The following is a 15,718-nucleotide window of genomic DNA, read 5'->3' on the forward strand; positions in this document are numbered from 1 at the left end:
TGCATGTCTGTAAAATACAAAAATATTTGTAAGAAAATTTAAGCAAGCCACACAGCAACCTTATTGATTTCAAACAGCAAATATTATTGTACATTGCAAAGCATGTTGTAGTCCCATTCACTGGAATACGATTTAAAATTATAAAACAAGACCAATATTTTTTATTGCCAGAAGTACATCATAATAATTAAAATGTAAATTGAAGAAAACTGATATCTTGCTTATTTAGATTTTGTTTAAAAATGATTTTATGTTCATGAAATTAGTAGAAACCTTTAAATGCATAACTGTAATTGTTCATTTTTCAATTAAATATTAAAAATGGTTTGATTAAATGCCAGAATCCAAAATGTAAAACAAAACAGAGTGTTGTCTATTTGTTTGCAGCTTTCTGATGGATTTCAACATGAGAATATTTATTTTCAAACCAAAATCTAAATAAACACCACAGCAGCTGTGGTTTCTTTCATTATTATGAGCCCTCCATAAACTCCAAAGTGCCTCACACTCTCCCTCCCCTGAATGAGATTAAAATTTATGAAAACAAATCAACATAGTTTTTCCACATTACATGCACTACAGTAATTACAATTTGAAATCAACAATATTGCTGAGGTATTATTTAGATTGTTATAAAAACTTGTAAGCAACACTGATCTCAGCCTATTACACTAATAGTGGAAATTACCGAGACAACCTGTATATTTCACATGTGAAAACAATGATATCCTTTTTACTATGGAGCAGATTTTGCACCAACTAGATGTTATTTATTAAATTGAAGTGGAGATGCATCTAGCATCAATATCTATTTCTACTGAGCAATTTCAACAATTAGATAGTGAAGATTCAAATGTTGAACCTGAGAATATCCTTCTTCCCAATCTGGTTTCTAGCAGCTACTATTCTGAGTCTTCACACAATTTAATAGATTATCCATTACAATGAATGCTATTCACTTGCTGAAACAGTGTGGATAACCAGATTGCCAAGAGCCCATAAACGTCACATTTCTTAGGCCTCTTTGATCTACTCAAAGTAAGTATCCTTCCTTTGAATTCCACAACTTAGGATATATGTCTACTGTATATAGAGTTTGAATGTTTGCTCTGTTTCTTGTTTTGTTGTTTGGGGGAGAAGTTTGATTATCCTTGCTCATCCCAAAGACATGAGTGTTAAGTTAGTAAAAGCTTTTTGATCTATGCATTAGTGTGCCCTGTGACAAACTGGTGCCTTCTCCAGGGTTCATGCCCTCCTTGGATAAGGTGGTTTGAAAATGGAGTAACAGAAGGCTGGTTGTATCCGAAGAATAAAGTTTTTCATAGACATCTTAAGTTTTTCTTGTATATTGCAGAGTCTAGATCCACAACCAACAACCTCAATTGCATATTGTATGTATATACTTTATATAATAATACTAGCAAAATACCCGCGTTTCGCAGTGGCGAAGTACTGCCTTAAAATTTTTATTAAGAAGAAAATGAAACCTTTTTAAACTGAGGGAAAATATACCAATAATTATTTGTTAAGGATCTCTTTGTATACCGCATTGTGAGTTTGGCCCTCTGATTGTAATATGACCAAGCTGTACGCTGAGCTTACTCTTGAGCATGCAACGTACAGTTGGCCATGTGAAAAGTAATCTTGTTTCAAATCTCACAGCTTGGATTGCTGCTGTCATAATCGGTTTGAGTTTCATGGTTTGTTTCAATTACGACAGTATTTGCAGGACTTGTGTTGAAGTGACATTCGGCATCTGTCAAGCGTTGTAAGCATACAACCGGTTTCATTGATAACTTCACATCCAGCTTTTGAGAGTTTAAACATTCATAAACATCAAAGTGTCCACTACTGAAATTGTCACCTGTGAATCTAAGATGTTTAAGAGGCATTGGCGATTGTCAAAAGGTGTAAAATATTTGGCCATTTCGGTACACTTGAAAGTGACAACTGAACAATTCAGCGGCAGCCATCAACTCACATGCAGAACCATAGGTGAAGGGCTTAAGCATTTCACTCTTCTAGTGCTCCTGTGTAATATAATTATCTCCTGTACCGTCATCCGTCCACACCTTGAACCTGTCTCAGTCATTCAATACATAAGACACAATGTTACTCCAGGTATCAAGAGTGAGCCTGCAATATGTAACAAAGACAATGGAAAAGGCAGGTGCCATCTCCAGGCATGGAAACCACTCGGTAAGTGACAGTTCTTTGATCGATGGTGATCACCTCGAGAGACATGTTAATGGGGGTACAGTTGGAATGATAAAGGAAATGGGTACCTGAACAATGTAAAGTAAGTCTAAAATACCTACACAATAACTATAATCGTAATAAACGAACAATAAAACAGCGGAGAAGCTGTGGATTAAATAAATAGGCTGTAGTTATCAGCAGGGAGTCTTGAATCCCGTGGCGAAGCAAGGAAGGGAATGTAGAGACCGGAGCAACGGACGGGCTTATATAGGCAGGCAGCCAACGACTTGGGAGGTATTGGGATGGGGGACCCAACACCGCCTCAAACGGTGACCGAGCTGCAGGCTATGGATGTATATATGTACGTAAGTAGGATTCAGTTAGCGGTGGGAACCCGCATACCAAATTTCTTGAAGATGGGCCCATAAGTAACAAAGACAATTGAAAAGTTCAATATGGCGACTGACAGTGGCGTCTTACCACCGAAATTACTATGTACATTGGTTTTGGTTAGCGCAGGGAAGCCGCCTACCAAATTTCGTGAAGATGGGGCCATAAATAAGAAAGTTCAACATGGCGTACGTTGTTGACCGTTATGACCGTTACGTGTAGAATTTCGAAATGAAACCTGCTTAACTTTTGTAAGTAAGCTGTAAAGAATAAGCCTGCCAAATTTCAGCCTTCTACCTACACGGGAAGTTGGAGAATTAGTGATGAGTCAGTGAGTGAGTGAGTGAGTGAGTTAGTGAGGGCTTTGCCTTTTATTAGTATAGACTAGCAAAATACCCGCGCTTCGCAGCGGAGAAGTAGTGTGTTAAAGAAGCAATGAAAAGAAAAGGAAACATTTTGAAAATAACGTAACCTGATTGTCAATGTAATTGTTTTGTCACTGTTGTGAGTGATGAGTGTTGTTGTCATATATATATATATATATATATATTTACACACACACACATAAACATATATATATATATACATATCTATACATATATATATATATATATATATATATATACATACATACACACACACATATATAAACATATATATATACATATACATACATATCTACATATATACACACACAGCTATTTCGTATCAGTGCAATACGCTGTTTGTTAAAACGGTTGACTCCGCTTACGTGCAATAACGAATCAAATCATTCAGTTGTCTTTGCTCATATGTCATTTTAGAGCTGGATGCCTGGCATCTTTTTTTGGCCACAAGTTCGTTTCTGTTTGGTGTGAGGTTCTGTGTTGTGGAGATTCTCAGGATGGATTGCAGGTGCTCATCAGTGAGGCGACTCCTGTGTGCTGTTTTGTTAGTCTTTATCACTGAGAAGAGCTTCTCGCACAGATATGTGCTACCAAACATGCACAAGGTTCGAGCCGTATGTAGACGGACTTTTTTTGTTCTTCAAAGTCACCAAAGCGCCGTGCAAACTCAGTGCGCAATAACTCTAGCTTCGCAATAACTTGCAGCATCATAAGGTAGACTTGATTAACGCGTTAGTGTTCGCAAGGCAGCTGAAGCGCTGCATTATGGGATCTGTAGTTTATTGTGTTACCAGCGCTTCATATACCCGGGCTTTAATAACAATAATACAGTATATAAAATGATCTCGCCCTTTGAGTTTGACACATATGGACTAAATAGAACTTGAAAAGATATATTTTTTCAAATGTGATCGCAATTCAGATAGAGTTGACGCGCACTACAGCCTGCATGCCTCAATTATTCATCCTCCCTTCGCCCTTTTTTACCGTTCATCTAATGAATACACTGAGTATGGCTTTACCAAAACAATCATTGATGGAGAATAAAGTATCCATTATTCGAGTATGTAGATCGGGTTATATATATATACATATATATATACCCGCGTATCACAGCGGAGAAGTAGTGTGTTAAAAAAGGTAGAAAAAGAAAAGGGAACATTTTAAAATAACGTAACATGACTGTCAATATACAGTATTTGTTTTGTGAGTGTTACTGAGTGTTGCGGTCATCAAGGATTTGATTATCATTATTTCTTTCAATCAGGTTCGTATTTGTAGGATGTGTTGTGTTCAAGTTACATTCCGTGTTTGTCAATCGTTGTAAAGATGACAGGTTTCATTCATCGATTCGTTTCTTACTGCATCAATAAACAGCTCGTCTTCTTCTTTATCTGAGACCTGACACACTGCATGCACGGGTTTTTTTTACACTGTCTTCCTTTAGCGGGACATTGACTTTTTCCAACGTGTGCTTTGTTTCCGCAGTAGTTGGATTTATGAATATGCTTGTATGTATGAGACGCTTCATATTTTTGCTGCCTTTTCAATTGTGTAATTCGGTTTTGTTCAGCCTTTTGGAACTGTTGCCTTTTATCTGTGCACTGCGTCAGTTCACGTGAGCCACTCGGTGTACATGCATCGAAGGTTCCCAGCTGTGCTGGTGCCATCTCCTGCTATGTCCATGGCTGTATTTAATGTTACCTTAGTCCTGGCACTTAAAACTTTCTCTCGCAGTTTCGCTGAGTTTGTGTCAAACACTTCCCTGACCATCTCATCTTCCTCTCCATAAGCACAGTCCTTCACCCGTGAATATTTACCCGTGGCAGTTTGCTATTGGATTGCCGCTGACAGACGGCCTTATATGGGCAGGCACTAAATTACAGACGCCAGCGGCAGCCTGTCTATGAACTTAATTTAAAGTGTAGGTTTACATCGTGCTTTGTTTCCGAAGAAGCAGAACTCATGAATATGGTAGTATATGCCACTCGCTCGCTTCTTATTGTTTCGCTGCCTTCTCAATTATATAATGCATGTTTTCTTGAGCGCTTTTTTGAGGTCTTCCTGGTTTTCTATGTACTGCGTGATTACGTGGGAGGCGTGATGATGTCACACGAAACTCCGCCCCCACGGCGTTGAAGCTCATCTCCATTACAGTAAATGGAGAAAAACTGCTTCCAGTTATGACCATTACGCGTAGAATTTCGATATAAAACCTGCCCAACTTTTGTAAGGAAGCTGTAAGGAATCAACCTGCCAAATTTCAGCCTTCCACCCACACGGGAAGTTGGAGAATTAGTGATGAGTCAGTGAGTGAGTCAGTGAGTGAGTGAGGGCTTTGCCTTTTATTAGTATATACATAGCAAAATACCCGCGCCTCGAATCGGAGAAGTAGTGTGTTAAAGAAGTAATGAAAAAGAAAAGGAAACATTTTAATAATAACGTAACATGATTGACATTGTCATGAGTGTTGTTGTCATATATATGCCTGCCTAAATAAGTCACGCTCGCTTTGCTCTTACTTTATTTACCGTTCATTTAATCATGGCTAATGGCGGAAAAATTATAAAATGGAAGGAGGATGGCTTTACCAAAACAATTATTGATGGCGAACCGATTATTCATAAAGCTTGAATTGGTGATCTGTTTTTCTGTGTTAACCTCATATTTTTTCATACTTCTTCTCAAACTAAGGTGGTGCGAGGGTAAAATGAATCGGGATGCGCTGATCAGTGTAATCAGTGTACCAGGAAATCATGCATTGACAAACGCTCCCCTTTGCTTGTAATGCAAAGTGTGATTAAATGCATTAATTTTTAACGCGTTATGGAGCACATGCATTGAAGCTTCTCAGCTGTGCTTGTGCTAAGAAAAGGAAAGATTTTAAAAATAACGTAACACGATTGTCAATGTAACCTTTTGTAAGTAGTGCCTGGAGGATTCAGTGTGGAGAAACTCTAGAGAGAGCGTGTGTATTAACTTGTGTATTTTTCTGTGAGTATTTGGTGGCAGTCTGACGAAGTTGCTTCGGAAGACGGCGTTAGCTGCAGAGCTCAGCTCAGAGTGAAATGGGATGAATGGGCGGGGAGATGATGACGTGACTCCCCCCCCGCCTTAACTGTCAATCCCCCACAAACACAGTCTCTCGGAATTTGCATAAGCACACCCCTTCACCTATAATTTTAACTTAGTTACAAAGTGATCAAAACTCTCGTTTATATCCTGCGTCCTCTCATTAAACTTGTATCCCGCATTACCTGTGGGCATGTGAAATGCCAGCGGTAGCCTGTCTATGAACTTAATTTAAAGTTTAGGTTTACACCTTGCTTTCTTTCCGAGGTAGCAGCACTCATGAATATGGTATTATATGTCACTCGCTCGCTTCTTATTGTTTCGCTGCCTTCTCAATTATATAATGCATGTTTTCTTAAGTGCTTTTTGGAGGTCTTCCTGGTTTTCTACGCACTGCGTTGACAGTCAGTTCACGTGATTACATGGGAGGTGTGATGATGTCACACGAAACTCCGCCCCCCACGTCATTGCAGCTCAACTCCATTACAGTTAATGGAGAAAAATACCTTCCAGTTATGACCATTAGGCATAGAATTTCGAAATGAAACCTGCCCAACTTTTGTAAGTAAGCTGTAAGGAATGAGCCTGCCAAATTTCAGCCTTCTACCTACACGGGAAGTTGGAGAATTAGTGATGAGTCAGTGAGTGAGTGAGTGAGTGAGTGAGGGCTTTGCCTTTTATTAGTATAGATTTACAGTAAATACACAATATAATATGTATAGACATATACAATGGTAATGCTTTTCTAATATTCTTCAGTGCACGAGAGGCTATAACCATTATGCTTTTGTCTCATTTGACCAGTAGACCAGATTATACCAGCTTGAGAAACATTATAAGCTACAGACCATCACTGTTGTAATTTAGAGGTTTTGGAGTACCTAATCATTGCTTTGTGCTTACAACTTATTTTGGACATTTTCACATAGCCATTTATTTATTTTGAGTGTTTTTTTTATAGTGGCAGCCACGTCTTTCTTGAAGTTGCACTGTGTGATGTAATTTCATTGGCAGTATATAAATTGCTGGTGCACTAGTTCTAGTGTCTGAGATTTTAGTAGTTGTAGCTATAGCTGCTTGTAGAGTTCGAAAGGAAACACTTATAAATGTCTTTCTGTCCTTATACTAGCCAAGATAATTCAAGAACACTCCTCATTGACACTGAAGCACGTAGACTGACTTGTATCTGAATGTGTTTTCTTATATTCTGTCTATTTCAAATAAACAATCATAAAAATCACATTCTATCTTTTATTGCTGACACTTTAAATAAATGAATACAGCTACCTCTTCTGTCACAGAGTGAAATTTCCTATGGCAAAATTCATATTCAGCCTCCAAGTGACAAGTGTAGGTAAATACGGTTAGAGAGGAGCAAATTACAAATACAATTGAAGACCCATTACATGTTCTCCTTTTGTAGTAAATTTTGAACATCCGTGCCCTTCCATTTTAATGAGGTTGTAGTTAACTATAGAAGAACAATAAAAACAAATTAGCGAGGAAAGACAATTTACTCTAGAAACAAAAGTTAGCCAGCAAATCAGTGCCTGACACACTAATGAATATCTAGTATACAAATCAAGCTGAAATTTAATAAAACAAAAATTGAAATACATAATCATTTTTTACTGCGATGGATGGAGGTAATTTCAAAGATCAATATGAATTTTACTTTGATATCTATACAGTATGTATTTATTTAAAAAATGTGGATGAGAGAAGGGCATCTTTTCTTTTTATATATAAAGTTATACAAGTGGTCACTTTAGTCCTGTACCCTTTTCATTCAAAAATTAGACCCTTAGGGTATCGCAGTAATTTTTACAAACTTTTTTTGCAACCAGACTGGTTTTAGTTTGTAAATCTCCTACTGCTTTAATTTTTTCTGAGATCTTGGAAGAAATAGCACTTTGTGCTTATTTTGAAAAAATGATTGATTGTAATTAAAAATGATTCCTTCCCTTAGTCATGAAAAGGCTTACTTGTATTGCTATAAAGTATATATTAAACAACTCTGTTGTTATACTCCTAACAGCTATTCAGCAGGTATGGGAAGGTGGGTCTGTTTTTCAGTTTTGTTTTTTTATTTTTTTTGCTATAACTATTTATGTTATTATTGACAGTTTCCTCTCATTATACTTATTATATTATTGGTTAATGTAACTATTATCCATCCATCCATTTTCTAACCCGCTGAATCCGAATACAGGGTCACGGGGGTCTGCTGGAGCCAATCCCAGCTAACACAGGGCACAAGGCAGGAACCAATCCTGGGCAGGGTGCCAACCCACCGCAGGACACACACAAACACACCCACACACCAAGCACACACTAGGGCCAATTTAGAGTCGCCAATCCACCTAACCTGCATGTCTTTGGATTGTGGGAGGAAACCGGAGTGCCCGGAGGAAACCCACGCAGACACGGGGAGAACATGCAAACTCCACGCAGGGAGGACCTGGGAAGCGAACCCGGGTCTCCTAACTGCGAGGCAGCAGCGCTACCACTGCGCCACCGTGCCGCCCTGTAACTATTATATTTTTGCAATTTTCTCTTTTAAGTAATGTTTTAGGTAACATCAGTAGATAATAGATATAATTTTGTAATTTAACTTACTGCTAACTTTATAATATGTAATGAATAGTTGACTAATTAATGTTATGATCCAATTCTCCTTTGTACATTCACTTGGTTGCCCCTAAAGAACATTTTGTTAAAAAAACAAAAAATAGGCCCTTACTCATTGGATGGTATTGCTTCACTTCTTATATTCTGCAGTTTATCCTTTTTGCTATTCATAGTCATTTCTGTCTTTTGGTTTTGGTTTATTTTTATGTAACATTATGATTTTCTGTTATACTGTATTGTTTATTAATTTTGCTGTTTTGTGCTATGATATACACAGTGTTTTATGTTACCTCCTTTATATGAAACCTGAGAATGTGGGGCCACCTGACAATATGTAGCTGGATGACTGCTGATAGAATGGTTAGCTTTGACATTGTGGTTTGGTTCGGATTTTCCATTTTTGTGATTTTATGCTTAATTTTCTACATTTGGATTTACTGTCTTCAGCTCTTTGCCCTTATGTTAAGCTACTACTCTCTGTTTTGTGATTTTCTGGATTTGTATGCTTTAGGTTTTTGCCTGTAAAATGTTTGCGCTTCTTGGAGCTGCCTTGCTTCTTTCTTTTTGTTTCTTTAAATTTATAAAGAAACATTGTTTTTGTTTGTTCTTTAAATTAGAGGTTTTTAAACACTTTTCCCTTTCTTCTTTGAAAGGCATTATATGAAAGTTTTTGAACTTTAAAAGCCTAAATGCCATTTCTAAGCCTGTGCAGGCCAGAATGCCTGCCTTTTAAATTGAGGTTAGACTGCCTGAGTAGAGGCTAATCCAGTCCGTCCAGACCTAAACTGAGGGTAGGTCTGGTGTTTAAGGTTGTTCTTGGAGCCCTGCTCCCATTTTTGAGCATTTATATGACAGGATTACAACACCTGCCTTTTCTCACAGAGAGGCTGTCCAACTTGCCCAACTCCTTAAAATCTACAATGCAGTACTATCTATATATATATATAACTCACTAAGGCAAGACAACCATGGAAAGCACGCCGGAAGGGGCGTGGATTCACTGAGCCGACAAGTGAGACACCTATGGCGCACGCAGGAAGGAGCCACGCCCACCAACTCCAAGACCATTGGATACGACGACAACTCACAGGGCCACGCCCACCACCTCGGACGCAACGACACAAAAAAAAATGGTGTCATTTATATTTGTCTGTCGTAAAGGCCACATGCAGTGCCTGTCAGGTTAATGTCATGTGCATGTCATGCACCTCCGAGCTACGTTGACTGTTCATAGAAGCATGTTTCTCGCAGAGGTGAATCGCCATATGCAGCGTGTGAAACGGTTTGTGAAGGGTATCCCATGGGATCCTTAAAACAATACTTTACAACTGAGGTTGAAGCACAATGAAGTAAGCAGTCTTTAAAAACCGACTTTTCGGTTACAACGCACGACCGCCTGCACCATAGCAAACTGTTTTACACGCCACATACAGCTATTCGCATCCGTGACAAACATGCGTCTTCTTAGATGCTCCTGCAGGAACACGGAAGACGTTTTCCTGCCCACCATGACTCCTTTTTCACTGGCCAGCGTCTACCCTCGCTCTCTAGGCATTCACACTGCCTGCCCATTTGCCCGGACGCAAAAACTCACCGACCACCCAGTTAGTCCCTTTCGTCTGTGGTAAGAGTCCACATGCACGTCTGGGTTCACTATTGTGTTGTATTTTGCTCTCTCCAGAGTTCCATCTTTTCATTCACTTACTGTTGTATTCTCACACCAACCCATTTTAGACATCCGTGTCTTTACAGACGTGTTTAGCATTCAATAAATAATTATGCATGAGATTAACCGTGTGTCTACCCAGCGCAGAGAGGCGGTGGTAAGCCGTTGAACCCCATTCAGGCTGCAACAGGTGGAATTCCCACTAAATGTGACTCATACGCTCCCACTCATTACGTCCCTACCCTTTGTGCACACCCCCCTCCTACCGTGGTCGGGTATCTTGGTGGATTATATATAGAAAAGCAGCCAAAACCGAGGGTTATCCCATGGGGTCCTTAAAACATTCCTTTATAACTGAGGTTAAAACATAATGAAGTAAGCAGTCTTTAAAAACCGAGTTTTCGGTTACGACGCATGACCGCGTGCACCATGGCAAACTGTTTTACACACTACATTCAGCAATTCGCATTCTCGACAAACATGCGTCTTCTTAGATGCTCCTGCACTTTGTTCACACCCCCCTCCCACCTCGCTACTACCATGGTCGGGTGTCTTGGTGGATTATATATAGAAAGGCAGCCAAAACCGCACAGAGCATTGAAAACTCTAGAGTTCCATCTTTTCATTCACTTTATGTTGTATCCTCAAACCTTCCCTTTTTAGACAACTGTGTCTTTCCAGAAGTGTTCAACCATCAATAAATAATTATGCGGTGTTTGTTATGCCGCGGGTTCACTATTGTGTTGTATTTTGCTCTCTCCAGAGTTCCATCTTTTCATTCGCTTGCTGTTGTATTCTCACACCAACCCGTTTTAGACAACCGTGTCTTTCCAGAAGTGTTTAGCATTCAATAAATAATTATGCATGACATTGAGCTTGTGTCTACCCGGCATGGGTAAGCCGTTGAACCCCATTCGGGCTGCAAACCGTCGAATTACCACTAAGTGCGACTCATACGCTCCCACTGGTTGCGTCTCAACCCTTTGTACACACCCCCCTCCCACCTCGCTACTACCGTGGTCGGGTGTCTTGGTGGATTATATATAGAAAAGCAGCCTAGCACTTCCTCTAGTGTACCCTAATTGTAAGATCCGTCAGCTCCCAAAACACAAAAACAGTCTTTTATACAAGAACTATCAAATCAGCTCATGGTGATATGTGCTTTCTTTAGCATTTCCTGCCTTGCATGGTATGTGTCCCCCTCCCTGCCAATTAGGGTCTCTATTATTTTAAGTGTAATGTTGAAAGACTTTTCACTGTCTTGTATCAAATCGTTGGGTCTTTTGCCTATCTCCGCTTGTTGCTGATTACCCCTTCACAATACACAAATTTGTAGTATATCATCAAGTAGAGCTTTGTGAGTGGTTCTGATCCCAGAGAACTCATGAGCTTAGTGTTGGCAGCTTATGAACACTGCTACATTCCAAAAGATTATTTTTCAAAATCCTCAGCTTGCCAACCCTTTATCCATCTTATGCCATGTAAATGGGAGTAAACCTCTATCTAAAAACTAATGAATAGCTACAGCCGTGAAAGAGGTAGTGGGTAGACATTATTTTTCAACGGATGAAGAAACTACAGTATATACATTATTCATACTTAAGAGACACATTTAGAGTAATTACCTAAAATGGTGTATTTACAGAATTAAATGAGTTTGATGTTTAGACTGTCTTTGCTAGACAGCTTTTTGATATGATATGTTCATTGCCATCTTAACACTGTGGTAACTCAATCAATAGTACAGGCATCCCCAAGGAAAAAATAAAGAAAGGGTTGGCATCCACAATGGTATTGCCTATGCATTAATGTGTTAAATTTTCAACAGCTAATTCTTTCATAATGTGAGTCTTCTGAATATGTGGAAAATTGATTCTGGATTCCTGCAGTATGAAACAGCTCACCTGCATGCTAATAAATTGTTTTTCTCCCATAACTATGTGACATTTGGAAGTTTACACAACTAGGTATCAGTTATGGTCAGCAACAAGTTTATGATGTTGTAGAAATGAATATATAGTAAAATGAAGCAACAGGATATATAAATATGAATACAACTGTTATTAAATAAAGACAGTTTCTTTAGACCAGTAAATTAGTAATTACAGCAGTTAATTTTATTAGGGCTTAATCATCTTTCGCTTGACTTTTAAGTATTTATCTTAGTTACATAGAATGCAAAAAGTATGTGTATTTCACAGCATAGCCATATATATGGTAAACTATTTTCAGGGCCACTCTACTATTTGTGTGTATGTGTGTGTGTATATATATATATATATATATATATGTGTGTGTATATATATATATATGTGTGTGTGTATACACACATATATATATATATATATATATATATATATATATATATATATATATATATATATATATATATATATATACACACACACATATATATATATATATATATATATATATACACACACATATATATATATACACACACATATATATATATACACACACATATATATATATATATACCCTCTCCTCCACAATACTCATTAAATACTCCAATACAATAAACAGTAATACTCCACCACTCCTAGACGCATTGCCCTCCTACCACCCAGCTCAGCTCCCCGTCTGGGAGGTCCCACAATCCTTTTATGCTCCCTGACCCCTAAGTGTTCCAATCCCCAGTCCATGTGATCTCCTATCACTTCCGGGTCAGATCAAAAGTCCTTTCTTCACCCCGGAAGCATGTCATTCCCCTTGTCCATGTGACTCGGACGTACTTCCGGGGCGTAGGGTAAATAAACACTGTTCCTCCCTGCAGTGCCTTCTAGCAGCCCCTGTGGTATGTCCATAATTCCCTGCTGGCATTCGGGGCACCTCCATGCTGCAGGGAGGGCTCCACCTGGTGGCCTGGCAGTATTGGCCACCAGGTGGACAATATATATATGTATGTAGATATATAAATCGATGCCAAAATAGTACCTCACAGATCCAGCATCTTGGCTTTGATTTTTATACCCAAGTACAGTCTATCTGGATTGTTTCTCTGTATCTGTGTTTTCTCTCACTTTTCCGTTTTTGTTAATTTACATGCCGATACTAATTTGGCCTTTTATAGGTGCATATGTACTGTAGGTGGGCATGTTGCTGCAGCAGTATTAAACATACATTATAGCTACCAAGCAGGTCATGCTTTTCCTGAAAAACTGTTGCCATTAATAATTGTTTTTCTTTTTTTATCATTCATAGACACTGGCCTAAAGCCCAGAACAAATGTGACATTGAAACATGCTCAGTGCAAATGATTATATAAATTGTACAAGGCAATTTGTAATAACACATTCTAAAAATTATTTTAATTAGGCACACAGTATTTTAAGATTTTTTCCACAGATCTTGGAAGACAATTACAAACCTCTTGTAAAGAAAAAAATGAGAATACAGGCTAAGAGATGTTTGTCCCATATCATGCCCATCATTATACATTTTATGTGCAATTGCCTGGTGATGGCACTGCCATTACCCACTGTGTATTTCACCAATAATTGCTGTCATCTACAGTATATGCAGAGTCTTCAGTTTTAAAGTCGAATCCTCACAAAGTCAACGTATTGTTTCTAGTTTCTCATGCTTAGTCATTTCTCATGTTTTTATTATTGTGTGCTGTGTTGATTGTTTTCGATTGTTGATTGTCCTTGTCCAATTTGTATTTTTGGCTCTTACCTGGTTTTTTTTTTTACTTTTCTATCACCTTCTCCTATTGAAACTGGTTCCGTACTATTTTGCAACTTTTTTGTGTCATTATATGAGTGGGTTCTCCCATTATGTGACTCTGCATTGAATCCACCAATAAACAGAGCATTAAGTTAAGTATCACTCCACACCCTTCTCCATGCTGAGTCATAGCCTGATGTGCCCACACCATCCTAGTCACTCAACAAGAAACCAGGGGTGCATATGCAAAAGAGAGTTGTTGGCCTCTGTTTACTTATGTTTGATAATGTGAATGATGATTATCTATGTTGGAATTTGTGTGAAAGATAATCATTTTATTTCTGCAGGTATTAAAATTTTGGGTTGGGGGGGTGTATTGAAATTTAAGATAAATTTTAAGTTGACCTTTAGATTTGTATATATAAAATATACTAAAAGTCACAGAGAGGCAATCACATTTAATACGGTATAACCTTGAACTAGCTGTAATTTTTCTAAATCTGTTGATTCTGTTAGTGTCTTGGGGACTTGTGCTCAGTGCTGTGGTGATAGGTTTCAAGTTAGGAACCAGTTTAGGATGGAACATTAGTCTTTTTCAGGGCACGTCCAAATTCATTGATGCAGGCCCAGTTTGTAGTCATCAATTAACCTAGCATGCCTGTCTTAGGGATAAAATCACAAAATTTAAATACGCTTTCAGACAGCGTGAGAATATGCAGACTTCACACATACAATATAGTAACTCAGAATATGTAAAATAAATGACATTCTTTATGAGCACTACACAATGCATTGTCTTACATGAAATAATAAATCAATTAATATGTGATTTGTTTTGTCAGGATTAAAGCCTTGAGCATAGAGAGACCTTTGTGTTATAAAGGAAATATTTACATAATCATTTCCATTTGTGTGGTTGTGGCTTTGGTAGCAAATTCCGTTTCTAGTACTGCAGAATTCTAGGAAATGGTTTTATTTTTTGTTCAATTGATAATTCTTAAATAACCCATATATATATATATATATATATATATATATATATATATATATATATATAATATCCTGGGAATATTGGAAACGTTGGATATCTTGACCCAAAGGCATGATACGGTGAAGCTGTTTAAACATATGATTTTCAATTAGAGCACAGAGGGCAAGTGATTTTTTTTTTCAGAATCACACAGCAGGCTGATTGCATGGGCTAACTTGGAAATGTTGTGGTTTCAATGCCGTTGCAACATTTTGCCTGTCTATTTCGAAGCAATTTTTTTCACTTTCTTTAATGATAAAATTAATATCAAACAAATAATAAAATAAATCTGTGCAATGGACCTGCCTTACATTAAAGTTCCTCACACCTCTGAACGGCATCATGTGGGTTTGAGCATAATTGATGGATTAATGATCATTTAAGTTTTCATATGATATTTGTATGTTTCCTAATCTGAGTCCTATCAATGCATTATTGCCCCTACTGTGGATTCTCTCTTGACTTCAAACATAGAGAATCCAGGGTGCTGGGATGTGTGTGTGTGTGTGTGTGTGTGTGTGTGTGTGTGTGTGCGTGCATGTGCTTGTTGCATTTATGTGCAAGTATATGTAGAGCCCTTATGCTGACTGGTTTTTGGGTTAGTGCCTGGCCTCCAGTGACTGTGAATTGTATTAAGCAGGTTTAGGAATTTTA

The 15,718-nt window shown here is 38.1% G+C and overlaps 1 protein-coding gene across 8 annotated transcripts in view; it reads left to right on the top strand.

Moving 5' to 3' along the window:
- LOC120531189 (poly(rC)-binding protein 3) overlaps positions 1–15,718 on the top strand; it is a 393,138-nt gene that overhangs the window by 309,039 nt on the left and 68,381 nt on the right. The window lies entirely within an intron of this gene.

Source organism: Polypterus senegalus, chromosome 6 (assembly GCF_016835505.1).
Source record: "Polypterus senegalus isolate Bchr_013 chromosome 6, ASM1683550v1, whole genome shotgun sequence".
Classification (NCBI taxonomy): Eukaryota; Metazoa; Chordata; class Cladistia; order Polypteriformes; family Polypteridae; genus Polypterus; species Polypterus senegalus.